Below are 12,499 nucleotides of genomic sequence, written 5' to 3'. Positions count from 1 at the left end.
GAGTGGAAGGGTCTTCCTAAGTACACAGTGACAACTAAAAAAGCATTAGGGGATCACTAGGAAATACCTCCTCGAGTATACAAAATACCACTTTCCGAATTAAGACCTAGAGACCTGCAAATCAGGTCCCCTAAACAGTCACTTTTCAGATTGCATTAATTATCTTATTTTGCTTTTCCTTTTGGCAGCCAAATCTCAGTCACAAGGATAAGACACACTAATGTGTGTGAACCAGTCATGATATTAGGCATGTGTGTGCATGATCAGTTATGTTTGATGTTTTGTGATCCCCATGGATTGTAGCCCTCTGAGCTCCTCTGTCCATGGAATTTTCCAGGCAGTGGGTTGCCCTTTTCTCCCCCAGGGCATCTTCCCAACCCAGGGATTGAACCTTCATCTCTTGCCTCTCTTGCATTAGTAGGCAGGTTATCAGTTGAGCCACCAGGGAAGCCCCACATTAGGCATAATCACATATATTTTCTTATTGAATCTACTTGATTATTTTATGAGTAAATAATTATCATCCATATTTTCCAAGTGAGGCAACTGAAACTCAAGGAGACTAAATAGTTTTTCCCAAGGTCACGGAACCAATAGGTAGAGAGACTGGGATTTTTGTTTTTAACATAGACAGGCATGGCTCCAAGACCCATGTCCTTTGTACTTTAATATGCTTCTCAAAATGTAGGTTGAACCCTATAAAATTGCTATTTTGAATTAGTCAGAAACAACAGAACATAGACAACTACATATAATTCACCCTAAGGAATTTGGAGTTGTTATACTTTAATGATGCAAATATGACTTCATTTTATTCATGACAACAAAAGAGGGACTCTGAGTTGAAGGGACCATACAATTTCAGTTAGTAGCTTTGGGGAAATTTTGAGTACATTTAGTAGAATGACTATATGCTTTTGACCAGAAAATAGACCAATGCTTTCCAAACTTTAATGTATACACAGTCCCCCAGGGATTCTGTTAACATGTAGAGTCTGACTCAGTGTATCTGGAAGAGGACTTGCAATTCTGAATTTCTAGCAAACTCTCATATGATGTCAATGCTGATGGTCTGAGAACCATACTTTGAGAAGCAAGGGATTAGACAACTCTTCTTAAATTAACAATGAGCATCCATTCTTCGAGAATTATCTGGCACCTCTAGCAACTGTTTCTAGCCTGTTGTGTAGTCACTAAGTCATGTCCAACTCTTTGTGACCCCACAGACTGTAGCTTGCCAGGCTCCTCCATCTATGGGATATCCCAGGCAAGAATACTGGAGTGAGTTGCCATTTCCTTCTCCAGAGGATCTTCCCCACCTAGGGGTCAAACCAGCATCTCCTGCATTGGCAGGTGGATTCTTTACCACTGAGCCACCTGAGAAGTTCCTAGCCAATAAAATCACTAAGGATAGTCTATGCTATGCCTTACTTTCCAAAGCCAAGAAATCCTTGTTTCAGAGCTAGGAATTAGGATCACTGGACTCTAAAAGAATCACCCTAGCACATGCTCTGGCTTTGCTCTTTGCTTCACTCTGCTCAGAATCTCTTCCAGGCCTGTGTAGGTAGGAAATATTTACAGAACTGTGTCCTTCATCTGAGACCAATACCACTAACTTTGTGACAAATCATTAGTTGTAAGCAGTGAAAAAGGTGAGTTTAAGAAGTTCCAATTACAGTTAAATTAGATAAGTGAACTAATTCTTTAGTAATATTGGGAAGCTATGTTATTAATTCAGTAGTAAGGGCATTGTGAATATTAAGAAAAAGTATAATTGTAATTGCTTTACACAGACTACAGATTATTACCTGTATTATTTGTCTTTGGTGAATAACAAACCACCCTAAATGTTAATGGCTTGAAATAGTCAATATTTAATATTGTTCAGAATTCTTTGGGCTGGGTCGCCCAGGGCTGAGTGGTCTCGGATGGCCTCACTCATAGCACAAGACCTTGGCTAAAAGTTTCTGTCATGACAGTGGCTGGGACCTCTCTCTTTATTGTCCCTCATCTTCAGAAGGCTATATTAGGATTCTTTGCATGGTAGTCCCAAGATTGCCAGCAGCAAAAGAGGGCGAGCCCTAGTATGCGATCCCACTGTAAACTTTTGTTTGTATCCTTTTAACATATATTCCATTGTCAAAGCAAGTCACAGCCAAACTGAAGTTCAAGGGATGGAGGTGTAGACTTGACAGCTTCCTGGGAGAGGCTCTGAAAGATCATCAGCATTTTTTTTTTTCAGTGTAGCATACTCTGCTTTTTGGCTACAATTAGTCAATATAGTAAGCTTCTACCCATCCCAGTGCCCTGAAAAGGCTCATCTGCAAGAAGAATTGAGTCAGTAGTTCTAGATTCAGATGAGGCTCCTTGGATGTAGTTCTTGATCCAGAAATCTGTAAATTAAAAAGACAAGTTATATGCATTATATACATCCATCATACAGTGTTGGCACACAGAGAAGTTAGCTACAATAGATACTACTGCTCAAAAGGTAGAGACCAGCATAGCAGTCATTGATTTGTACTAATTCTGAAATCCACCCTATCCTAAGAGCAGAATATGACTCCTAATTAGAGACTAATTTTGTCCTCAGGAGTACCCTGCAATCCTTGCAGTTCTATACTGCTTTGGGCTCCATCCTCTGGTTTCTTTTACTCTGCACTGTGAGATATTCTTTTTTTTTTAATTTTATTTTTTAATATAAATTTATTTAATTGGCGATATTCTTTTATATGCAAAAGATCCATATTTGCAGCTGAGAGAACTTCTCACTTTGCTTCGTAAGAGTAAAAAATTTAAGAGCCAAATGGCCTTTTTGTTTTCATTTTGAATTACGTCTGTGTGTTAAGCCTAAGATTGGTTTCTTGTGCATCTGATTCAGGTCCATTTCAAGCCCTGAAAGCTCTATTTTCATTTCTTTTCAGGACAAACCTCTTTCTGCTCTGGGCCAGGTGTCAAATTGGCATGGAGCAGACCTTAGATTCATGGACCTTTAATCTAGCTTAGTCTTTCAGAGGGCTTTAACAAGGGAATTTTTAGTGGCATCTTTGATTTTTGGCTCTCCATCTTGTGTCATGCTGAAAGTTATTTTTCCAAACTAAGGACACTGATTTGTTTTCCAACCATGCAAACACTGGCTCCTCTCCTCCAAGTTCTTCTTGCAGACTGAATAGTTCTTTCTTCAGCTCATACACAACAATGCATATCCACTGATACTTTCAACCTTCTGTTTGGAGATTTCCTTAGCCAAAATCCAAAAGTTGATTAGGTACACTTTCTGTCTTCCAAGTTATTATAGGCAATAGTTTTGCATATTATTTTGCTGCTTTATAACATGGGTTGCTATTTTTCCAGACTGTTGTAGATATTTCTGTGCCATTTTTCCAGACTTCACTAAGTGTTTCCTACCCATTGTTCTGTCTAGCTTTAACTAACAATATATTCACAGCTTTTCCAGCTTCCTCTGGGTTCCACATCTAAAGCTGCATGTCTTATATTTTGTTTGGCAATGCTGAGTTTCTAGGTATGGTTCTGTCTTAGCTTTTGCTATATAGCAAGTTACCTTAAGACCTAGTAACTTTAAATAATATATATTTATATTTATTCTTTTTCAGCATTCTCTGACTTTCTGGGTAGTTCTTGTGGTTTGGCTTCTCAGCTGGATGGTTGGGAGAATGTGAATATCTGGGAGTTCTTTCCACTGATTCCTCCTCTACAGAGGGCTAGCCTGGGCTCCTGCCTGTCATAGTCCCAGGGTTCTTAGTAGCAAGAGTGGGAAAGCCCCAAGGTGATAGTATTTTTCAAAATATTGCTTGAATAACATTTGTGAATGTCAACTAACCAATTGAAATCACCTGGCCAAGCAGCAATTTTATAGGAAGAGATACAGACACCACACACTGATGGTTGGAGATGGGAAATACTATAGCTTTTTTTCCAAACTGATACTCTCGTATCCAAAGAAACATCATCCTGATTTATTATAAAACCAGTCAGATGCATAAAAATCCATTTATTTAACTGGAATATGTTAGACTTGGCATTTTATGAACCACATACAAATATATGCATATTCATGTGCCTATTTAGGTAAGTGGATACAGATATACACATATATCCATACATATAACATACACACACACACATATGTATACACACACCTATATAAAATGTAAGTGTATTCCTAAATTAGATGACTTCTTCTGAATAAAAAGCATGGAACTCATCTTTCTTTTATAAGTCCTATTACATATTTTTTCCTTCATTTTATTTTTACAACTAGAATAGTACTCTTTATATAAGTTCACTTTGTTTGGCTGAAGACCATTTAAGATAAGAGTTTATTTAGTCAAAATAATACTGTTTATTTATATATGTGATTTCATATCCATATTTTCATGCATCCTATAAGTCAAACTCTTTTTTTGCTTACATGGCTATATGATACATACCATCTTATTAAAGTCTTTTAAGAACAAAGTTCTTATAATTGGCACAGTGTACACTTTCAGAATTTAAATTTAAATTAGGTTGAATGTTAACAAATGTAGAATTGAGTTGTTACCTTTAGTTACCTGAACTTTTTAGGGAATGTTCTTAAACATTTAAAATGTTCCAAGTAAAACAAATAATAATTTTATATAACTGGGATTTTTTTCAACCCAAGAAATTTTCAATTACTTCATTAGTAAAATAGTTTAATTCATCTTACAAAAATTAAAGTGAACATGTAATCATGAAGTTTATCCACGCTCTGTTAGAGCCTGGAATACTTGAGTATGGAGATATGTTGACAGTTTCTCTTATATAATAATGCTTTGAATAATCCAGAACTTGCTTATCTAAGTAACTATAGTTATATTAACATGATTGAAAAGTGGGTAATTAAAAGGGGGTTGTAAAATGATGTGTTATCAGACATTTCACCAAAGCCAATACATATTTTCACCAATATGCAATACATATTTGGATGTGTTTAACCAAATAATTTGGAGAATCATTGTGGAACACCAATTTACTTCAAAGAGATGCTTGGGATAAAATTATGATGAAGTCAGATGTGAATCCACCCTCCTTGCTCTTAGGGACAGATGATACAGACAAGGATAAATGGTTTTGATAAATAAAGCAGTATGGTTTTGATTAGAAGCACTGGAAGAAGAGTTCTTGCTAGCCCAGCAGCGGGAACTGTAAGCCAGGACTGAGGGACAGGAAACATAGATACATGAAAAGCAGCTTCTAAGCTGAATCCTGGAAAATGGGTCAAAATACATCAGATGAAGACAGTGTGGAAGAAGGGCAGGAAAGAAAGGAGGTGATTCAGGTAGAGGTACAGAACATCATTTCAGTTCAGTTCAGTTTCTCAGTCGTGTCTGACTCTTTGTGACCCCATGAACTGCAGCATGCCAGGCCTCCCTGTCCATCACCAACTCCCAGAGTCCACCCAAACCCATGTCTATTGAGTCGGTGATGCCATCCAACCATCTCATCCTCTGTTGTCCCCTTCTCCTGCCCTCAATCTTTCCCAGCATCAGGGTCTTTTCAAATGAGTCAGCTCTTCACTTCAGGTGGACAAAGTATTGAAGTTTCAGCTTCAACATCAGTCCTTCCAATGAACACCCAGGACTGATATCCTTCAGGATGGACTGGTTGGATCTCCTTGCAGTCCAAGGGACTCTCAACAGTCTTCTCCAATGCCACCATTCAAAAGCATCAATTCTTCAGTTCTCAGCTTTCTTTATAGTCCAACTCTCACATCCATACATGACCCCTGGATAAACCATAGCTTTGACTAGACGGACCTTTGTTGGCAAGTAATGTCTCTGCTTTTTGATATCTGTCTAGGTTGGTCATAACTTTCCTTCCAAAGAGTAAGCATCTTTTAATTTCATGGCTCCAATCACCATCTGCAGTGATTTTGGAGCCCAGAAAAATAAAGTCAGCCACTGTTTCCCCATGTATTTGCCATGAAGTGATGAGACCAGATGCCATGATCTTAATTTTCTGAATGTTGAGCTTTAAGCCAACTTTTTCACTCTCCTCTTTCACTTTCATCAAGAGGCTCTTTAGTTCTTCTTCACTTTGTGCCATAAGGGTGGTGTCATCTGCATATCTGAGGTTATTGATATTTCTCCTGGCAATCTTGATTCCAGCTTGTGCTTCCTCTAGCCCAGTGTTTCTCATGATGTACTCAGCATATAAATTAAATAAGCAGAACCCAAAGGTGATAGAATGGCAACCCACTCCAGTGTTCTTGCCTGGAGAATCCCGGGGATGGCGGAGCCTGGTGGGTGGGCTGCCGTCTATGGTGTCGCACAGAGTTGGACACGACTGGAGTGCCGTAGCAGCAGCAGCAACAGCAGCAGCAAAGGTGACAGAACATGGTTCTCTTGGTTCTCTCTCTCTCCCAGTCCTACCATTGGTCCAGACTTCAAACAAGATGGTTCTTCCATCTGGAATTTCTTCTCATCTCAGATCATTCCAATTTTCAAAATTCCTTTTCTCAGATCCCATATAAACCCACTCTGCCCTAATCCTACATATCACGTCTTCAGAGAAAGAAGAGCCAATTAGGTTATTTTGCTTAGCTTCATTCCCTCATAGGACACTGTATCTTTGTCATTGTAGTATTAATCACAGTTGATGCAAATAATTACAAGCTCGGTAGTGTCTGCTTTTTCTCAGAGATTCAAAGCTACACCGAAGCAAAGACTATACCTATTTTAATAGCCTTGCCTTATCTAGTATATTTCACAAAATAGACAGACACTCTATACTCTTTTTTAAATGAACGTATGAACAAATAAGAGAGCATTCAGTGTCAACTACTCTCTTACTGTTACACTTTGCATCTTGAGCACTGCTGAGCAACTGTAGTACAGGTATGGATGAAACTTCTTAAATTTATTGAATATTGGTGTTTTGTAAGGAGACTGTGATACAAGAATGCTTTATAAGGAAATTATAAATATTGGAAATATTGATCAAGTGATATACCATACATTCTAAGGTGAAAAGGAAAGTGAGTAGAAGGAAGTAATAGAGAAAATGTACAAGGTTAATGGAACTAAAGACCTCAAACATGTCTTTAAAGGTCAGGAAACCCAAAGAAAACAGAATTGGAGAATGGGTAACTGAGGGAATAATAGACATATTCCTCAGAATATATGCCTGTTAATATTTCCCTAGTAGAATGCCTTTTGGTTTTTAATTTTAAAATGTAAAAGAATATATCTTTCAATATAAAAGTTTCAAATAATGTACATAAAGGTAGGGGCTTCCTTGGTGACTCAGTGGTAAAGAATTTGCTGCCAGTGCAGGGGATGCAAGTTCACTCTCTGGGTCTGGAAGATCCTCTGGAGGAGACGGTATCCCCTATCCAGTATTCTTGCCTGGCAAATCCCTTGGATGGAGGAGCCTGGCAGGCTATAGTCCATGGGGTCAAAAAGAGTCAGACATGACTGAGCAACTTCACTTTAGTGAATTCTCCAGGCAAGAATACTGGAGTGGGTTGCCATTTCCTTCTCCAGGAGATCTTCCTGACCCAGGGATTGAACCCAGGTCTCCTGCATTGTAGGCAGACCCTTTATCATCTGAGCTATAAAGGAAAATTTTCATTTATGTCCTTTTAATTCAGTATAATGTTTACAAGCTATTAATCTTTATCTTTTCTGGTTCCTATTTTCATCATCTTTGCATGCAAGTAGTGTAAAGAGTCAAATAGTTAAACAAGGCTTATTTTAAATAGCAGTGCACGTATCACCCTTCATTTCCTACTTTTACTAACTGGAATTTAAATAACATGCTCAGAATATATTGGTTTTCAATGTTAAAAATTATATTTTGATTGCTCACCGTGGATGAGACTATAGTTCCTTTTTACCCCTTCTTCATCATCACTGTACTTGTCTGTTTTCATTCTCTCATGTTCCTTAATATTTTAATTTAGATTAGATAAATGTACAATACATATATAAATTTATATTATTATTACTCCTACTTAGGATCTCTTTTCACCATCATCCTGGGGAAATGTCTTTTGACTCTGTCCTGTCTTACGTCCTTTGTTTCTTATCTCCCAAATCTTTCTCCTTACTTGTTTTATTATCTAATTATGAGATCACAGGTGCCAATAACTTCCTGAGAAAATACCCATGAGATCATGAGAGGTTTTCTTACATTATGATATTTTATCTAGGTAAATGATGCTGTACTGGAAATAATTTATCTCAGAATTTATCTCAGAATTTATCTCAGAATTTTTCTCAGAATTTATCTCAGAATTTATCTCAGAATTTATCTCAGAATTTATCTCAGAATTTATCTCAGAATTATCTCAGGAACTGACCCCCTGTTTTCTGTTTCTGACTTTGTTGCTGAAAAGGACCCAGCCATTCTGATATCCTGCTTCCAAGGGATTTTATGCCCTCTCCCCTCCCCCACCAGCATGGAAGCCTGTAAGGTCTTCTGTCCATCTCCAGTATTCTGAAGCCTCGTGATGATGTGGCTCGGTGTGATCCATTTTAATCATGCTATAGGTAGTCAGCAAGGGCTTTCAATCTGACAATTCTTGGAAATGTTCTTAAATGATAACATGTGATTTTGTCCATTTCCTTTTCTCTCTTCATTCTTTCTGAGGACTTCTTTTTTCTATTTATTTATTTTTAAAATACAGTTGATTTACCAATTTTATTAGTTTAGGTGTATAACACAGTGTTTTAAAAATTTATGTAATAAATAAAGTTTATTTAATTATAAACTTTCAACAGATAAAATTTAAAGCTATATTAAATTTAGCTGTGATGTACAATATAAGCTTATAGCTTATTTACCTTATACATAATGGTTTGTACCTATTACTCCTCTACCCCTATCTCCCTACTCTTCCCTCCCCTTTCTGCACTGGTAACCACTAAGTTTGTCCTTTATATCTGTGAGTCTGTTTCTATTTTGTTATGTACATCTGTTTATTTTATTTTTTAGATTACATGTATCAGTAATGTACAGTATTTGTCTTTCTCTCTCTGGTATACATGTGTATTATATATTTTCCTTCTTATATATATATATATGAATATGTGTATATATATACACACACACACACATACATACATACCACGTCTTCTTTCGTCATTCATCTCTCGATTGGCACTTGGTTACTTTCATATCTTACTATCTAAATAATGCTGGTATGAACATTGGGGTGCATGCATCTTTTATTTTTTTTTTTTTGTTTTCTTTCTTTTTTTTTTTTTTTTAAATTTTTTTATAGATATACACAGTATTGGTTTTGCTAGATCATATGTTAGTTCTATTTCTAATTTTTGAGGAACCTCCATACTGTATTCCATAGTAGTGGCACCAATTTATATCATTACCAACAGTGGACTCAGGCTCCCTTTTCTGCGCATCCTCACCAACATTTGCTATTTGTAGTCTTTCTGATGACAGCCATTCTGAAAAATGTGAGGTGATATCTCATTGTGGTTTTGATTTGCATTTCTCTAGTTAGCAATGTTGACCATTTTTTTCTTGTGCCTGTTGGCCATTTGTATGTCTTTTCTGGAAAAATATCTATTCAAGTTTCTGCCCATTTTTTAATTAGGTTGTTTGGGATTTTTAGATATTGAGTTGTATGAGTTATTTATGTATATTGGATATTAGCCCCTTACTGGTCAGATCATTTGCAAATATTTCCCGCATTTAGTAGGTTGCTTTGCATTTTGCTAATGATTTCATTCAATGTATAAAAGCTTCTACATTTAATTAGATCTCCATTTGTTTATATTTGCTTCTGTTTCCTTTGCCTGAGGAGACAGTTCCAAGAAGTATTGCTATGATTTCTGTCAAAGAGCATACTGCTTATGTTTTATTCCAAGAGTTTTACATTTTCCAGTCTTTTATATAGGACTTCTATCCATTTGAGTTCATCTTTGCATGTGATATGAGAAATTTTCTAATTTCATTCTAATTTCATTCTTTTACATATCACTCTCCAGTTGTCTCAGCACTGTTTATTGAAGAGACTGTCTTCTCCCCATTATATATTCTCCTCTCCTTTTTCATAGATTAATTGATCACAATTTTATTTCTGGGCTCTCTATATGGTTTCATTGATCTTTGTGTCTGTTTTATGCCACTACAATTACTGTTTTGATTACTATAGCTCTGTATTATAGTCTGAAGTCAGAGAGTGTGATAATGCAGATATGTTTGTATCTCTCAAGATTGCTTTGGCTATTTGGAGTCTTTTGTGACTCATACAAATTTTAGGATTATTTATTCAGTTCTGTGAAAATGTCATGGATATTTTGATAGGTGTTCCATTAAATCTGTGGATTTCTTTCAGTAATATGGACATTTTAACAATATTAATTCTTATAATCAATGACTCAAGATTCCTTTCTTTTTCTTTCAGTTCAGTTCCGTCGCTCAGTCGTGTCCGACTCTTTGTGACCCCTTGAATCACAGCACGCCAGGCCTCCCTGTCCATCACCAACTCCCAGAGTTCACTCAAACTCATGTCCATCGAATCAGTGATGCCATCCAGCCATCTCATCCTCTGTCATCCCCTTCTCCTCCTGCCCCCAATCCCTCCCAACACCAGGGTCTTTTCCAATGAGTCAGCTCTTTGTATGACGTGGCCAAAGTATTGGAGTTTCAGCTTTAGCATCAGTCCTTGCAATGAATACTCAGGGCTGATCTCCTTTAGAATGGACTGGTTGCATCTCCTTGCAGTCCAAGGGACTCTCAAGAGTCTTCTCCAACACCACAGTTCAAAAGCATCAATTCTTCAGTGCTCAGCTTTCTTCACAGTCCAATGCTCACATCCATACATGACCGCTGGAAAAACCATAGCCTTGACTACACAGGCCTTTGTTGACAAATTAATGTCTCTGCTTTTGAATATGCTATCTAGGTTGGTCATAACTTTCCTTCCAAGGAGTAAGTGTCTCCTAATTTCACAGCTGCAGTCACCATCTGCAGTGATTTTGGAGCCTAGAAAAATAGTCAGCCACTGTTTCCAGTGTTTCCCCATGTATTTGCCATGAAGTGATGAAACCAGATGCCATGATCTTCGTTTTCTGAATGTTGAGCTTTAGGCCAACTTTTTCACTCTCCTTTTTCACTTTCATCAAGAGGCTCTTTAGTTCTTCTTCACTTTCTGCCATAAGGGTGGTGTCATCTGCCTATCTGAGGTTATTGATATTTCTCCCGGCAATCTTGATTCCAGCTTGTGCTTCTTCCAGCCCAGTGTTTCTCATGATGTACTCTGCATATAAGTTAAATAAGCAGGGTGACAATATACAGCCTTGATGTGCTCCTTTTATATATTGTTAAATTCAGTTTGCTAACATTTTGTTGAGGATTTTTGTACCTTTATTCATCAAATATATTGGCCTTAATTTTCTCTTTTTATATTCTTTTCCTGATGTTGTTTTTTAAATCAGGGTAATGGTGGCCTCATAGAAAGAATTTTGGTAGTATTCCTCCTCTTCATTTTTTGAAATATTTTGAGAGGGAAATCTATTAGCTCTTCTTTATATGTTTGGTAGAATTACCCTGTGAAGCTATCTGGTCCTGAACTTTAGTTACCTGGAATTTTTCTGAATTACAAGTTCTATTTGACCACTAGTCATCAATGGTCAAATTTCAGATTGCCTTTTTTATCTTGACTCAACCTTAGAAGATTATATGTTTTTGAAATTTATTTCTTTTAGGTTGTTCCATTCATTATTATATAACTATTCATACTTACATGACTTTTTACCTCTGTGATATCAGATGTAATTACTCAAGTAATATCTCCCCTGTTATTGTACATTCTTTATGTTTCTGGTTGAATATTTTTAACTCCTTTTAAATAATTTCAGTAGAACTGCTCCACATTCATTAATTCAATAATTTTTGCTGTGTTTGTTGGGGGAGGTGAGCTTAATGTCCTCCTGCTTTGCCATCTTGATCTCCTCCTTTGGACTTTTTATTTAATTTTCTTATATTTTTCTCACACATTTTATAACTATGATTTTTTAATGTGTTCTTCATGGGATGTTTCTTTGACTTAGTTCTAGCATTCTTTGACTTTCTGATACCACTTTTTTTGTTGTTGTTAATTTTTAAGAGTTCCTTTTTGGTTCTTTGAGTATTCTTTTATAATAGCAACCCATTCTTGCTTTAAGGATTCAATATCTCATTTATCAGAAGATGTTAATAATAGTTTATTAGAAGGATTATTCCCTTGACATAATTTTCTTCACATTGTTTTGTGTGACTGTGTGTATGTTAACATATGTGTATATGTTGGTCTTATACATTTTATACTAAGGGCTTTTCTCAGATATTGTTTTTATTTTGTTCTTTGAATTTTTGTTAAGGACTTTCTTCAGATACTGAGTAATCCATAATTTTCTGCTCATACTTAAGAGCAGAATGCTGAAAGGAGTATTGGAATCTCACAGGCTTTGCTTACTAGCTTTCACTATGAAGTGCTCTGCCTGAG

The 12,499-nt window shown here is 36.6% G+C and overlaps 1 long non-coding RNA gene across 6 annotated transcripts in view; it reads right to left on the bottom strand.

Annotated features, from left to right (window-relative positions):
* Positions 1-619: 619 nt before the first annotated feature.
* LOC112447397 (uncharacterized) overlaps positions 620-12,499 on the bottom strand; it is a 909,470-nt gene continuing 897,590 nt past the window's right edge. For all 6 annotated transcript variants that reach the window (XR_009495228.1, XR_009495231.1, XR_009495230.1 and 3 more), the window contains one exon: positions 620-2,393. This is a non-coding gene — a long non-coding RNA (uncharacterized lncRNA). The remainder of the gene's footprint in view (positions 2,394-12,499) is intronic.

This window comes from Bos taurus, chromosome 7, assembly GCF_002263795.3.
Source record: "Bos taurus isolate L1 Dominette 01449 registration number 42190680 breed Hereford chromosome 7, ARS-UCD2.0, whole genome shotgun sequence".
Taxonomy (NCBI): domain Eukaryota; kingdom Metazoa; phylum Chordata; class Mammalia; order Artiodactyla; family Bovidae; genus Bos; species Bos taurus.
This window is presented reverse-complemented; position numbering and strand designations above follow the sequence as displayed.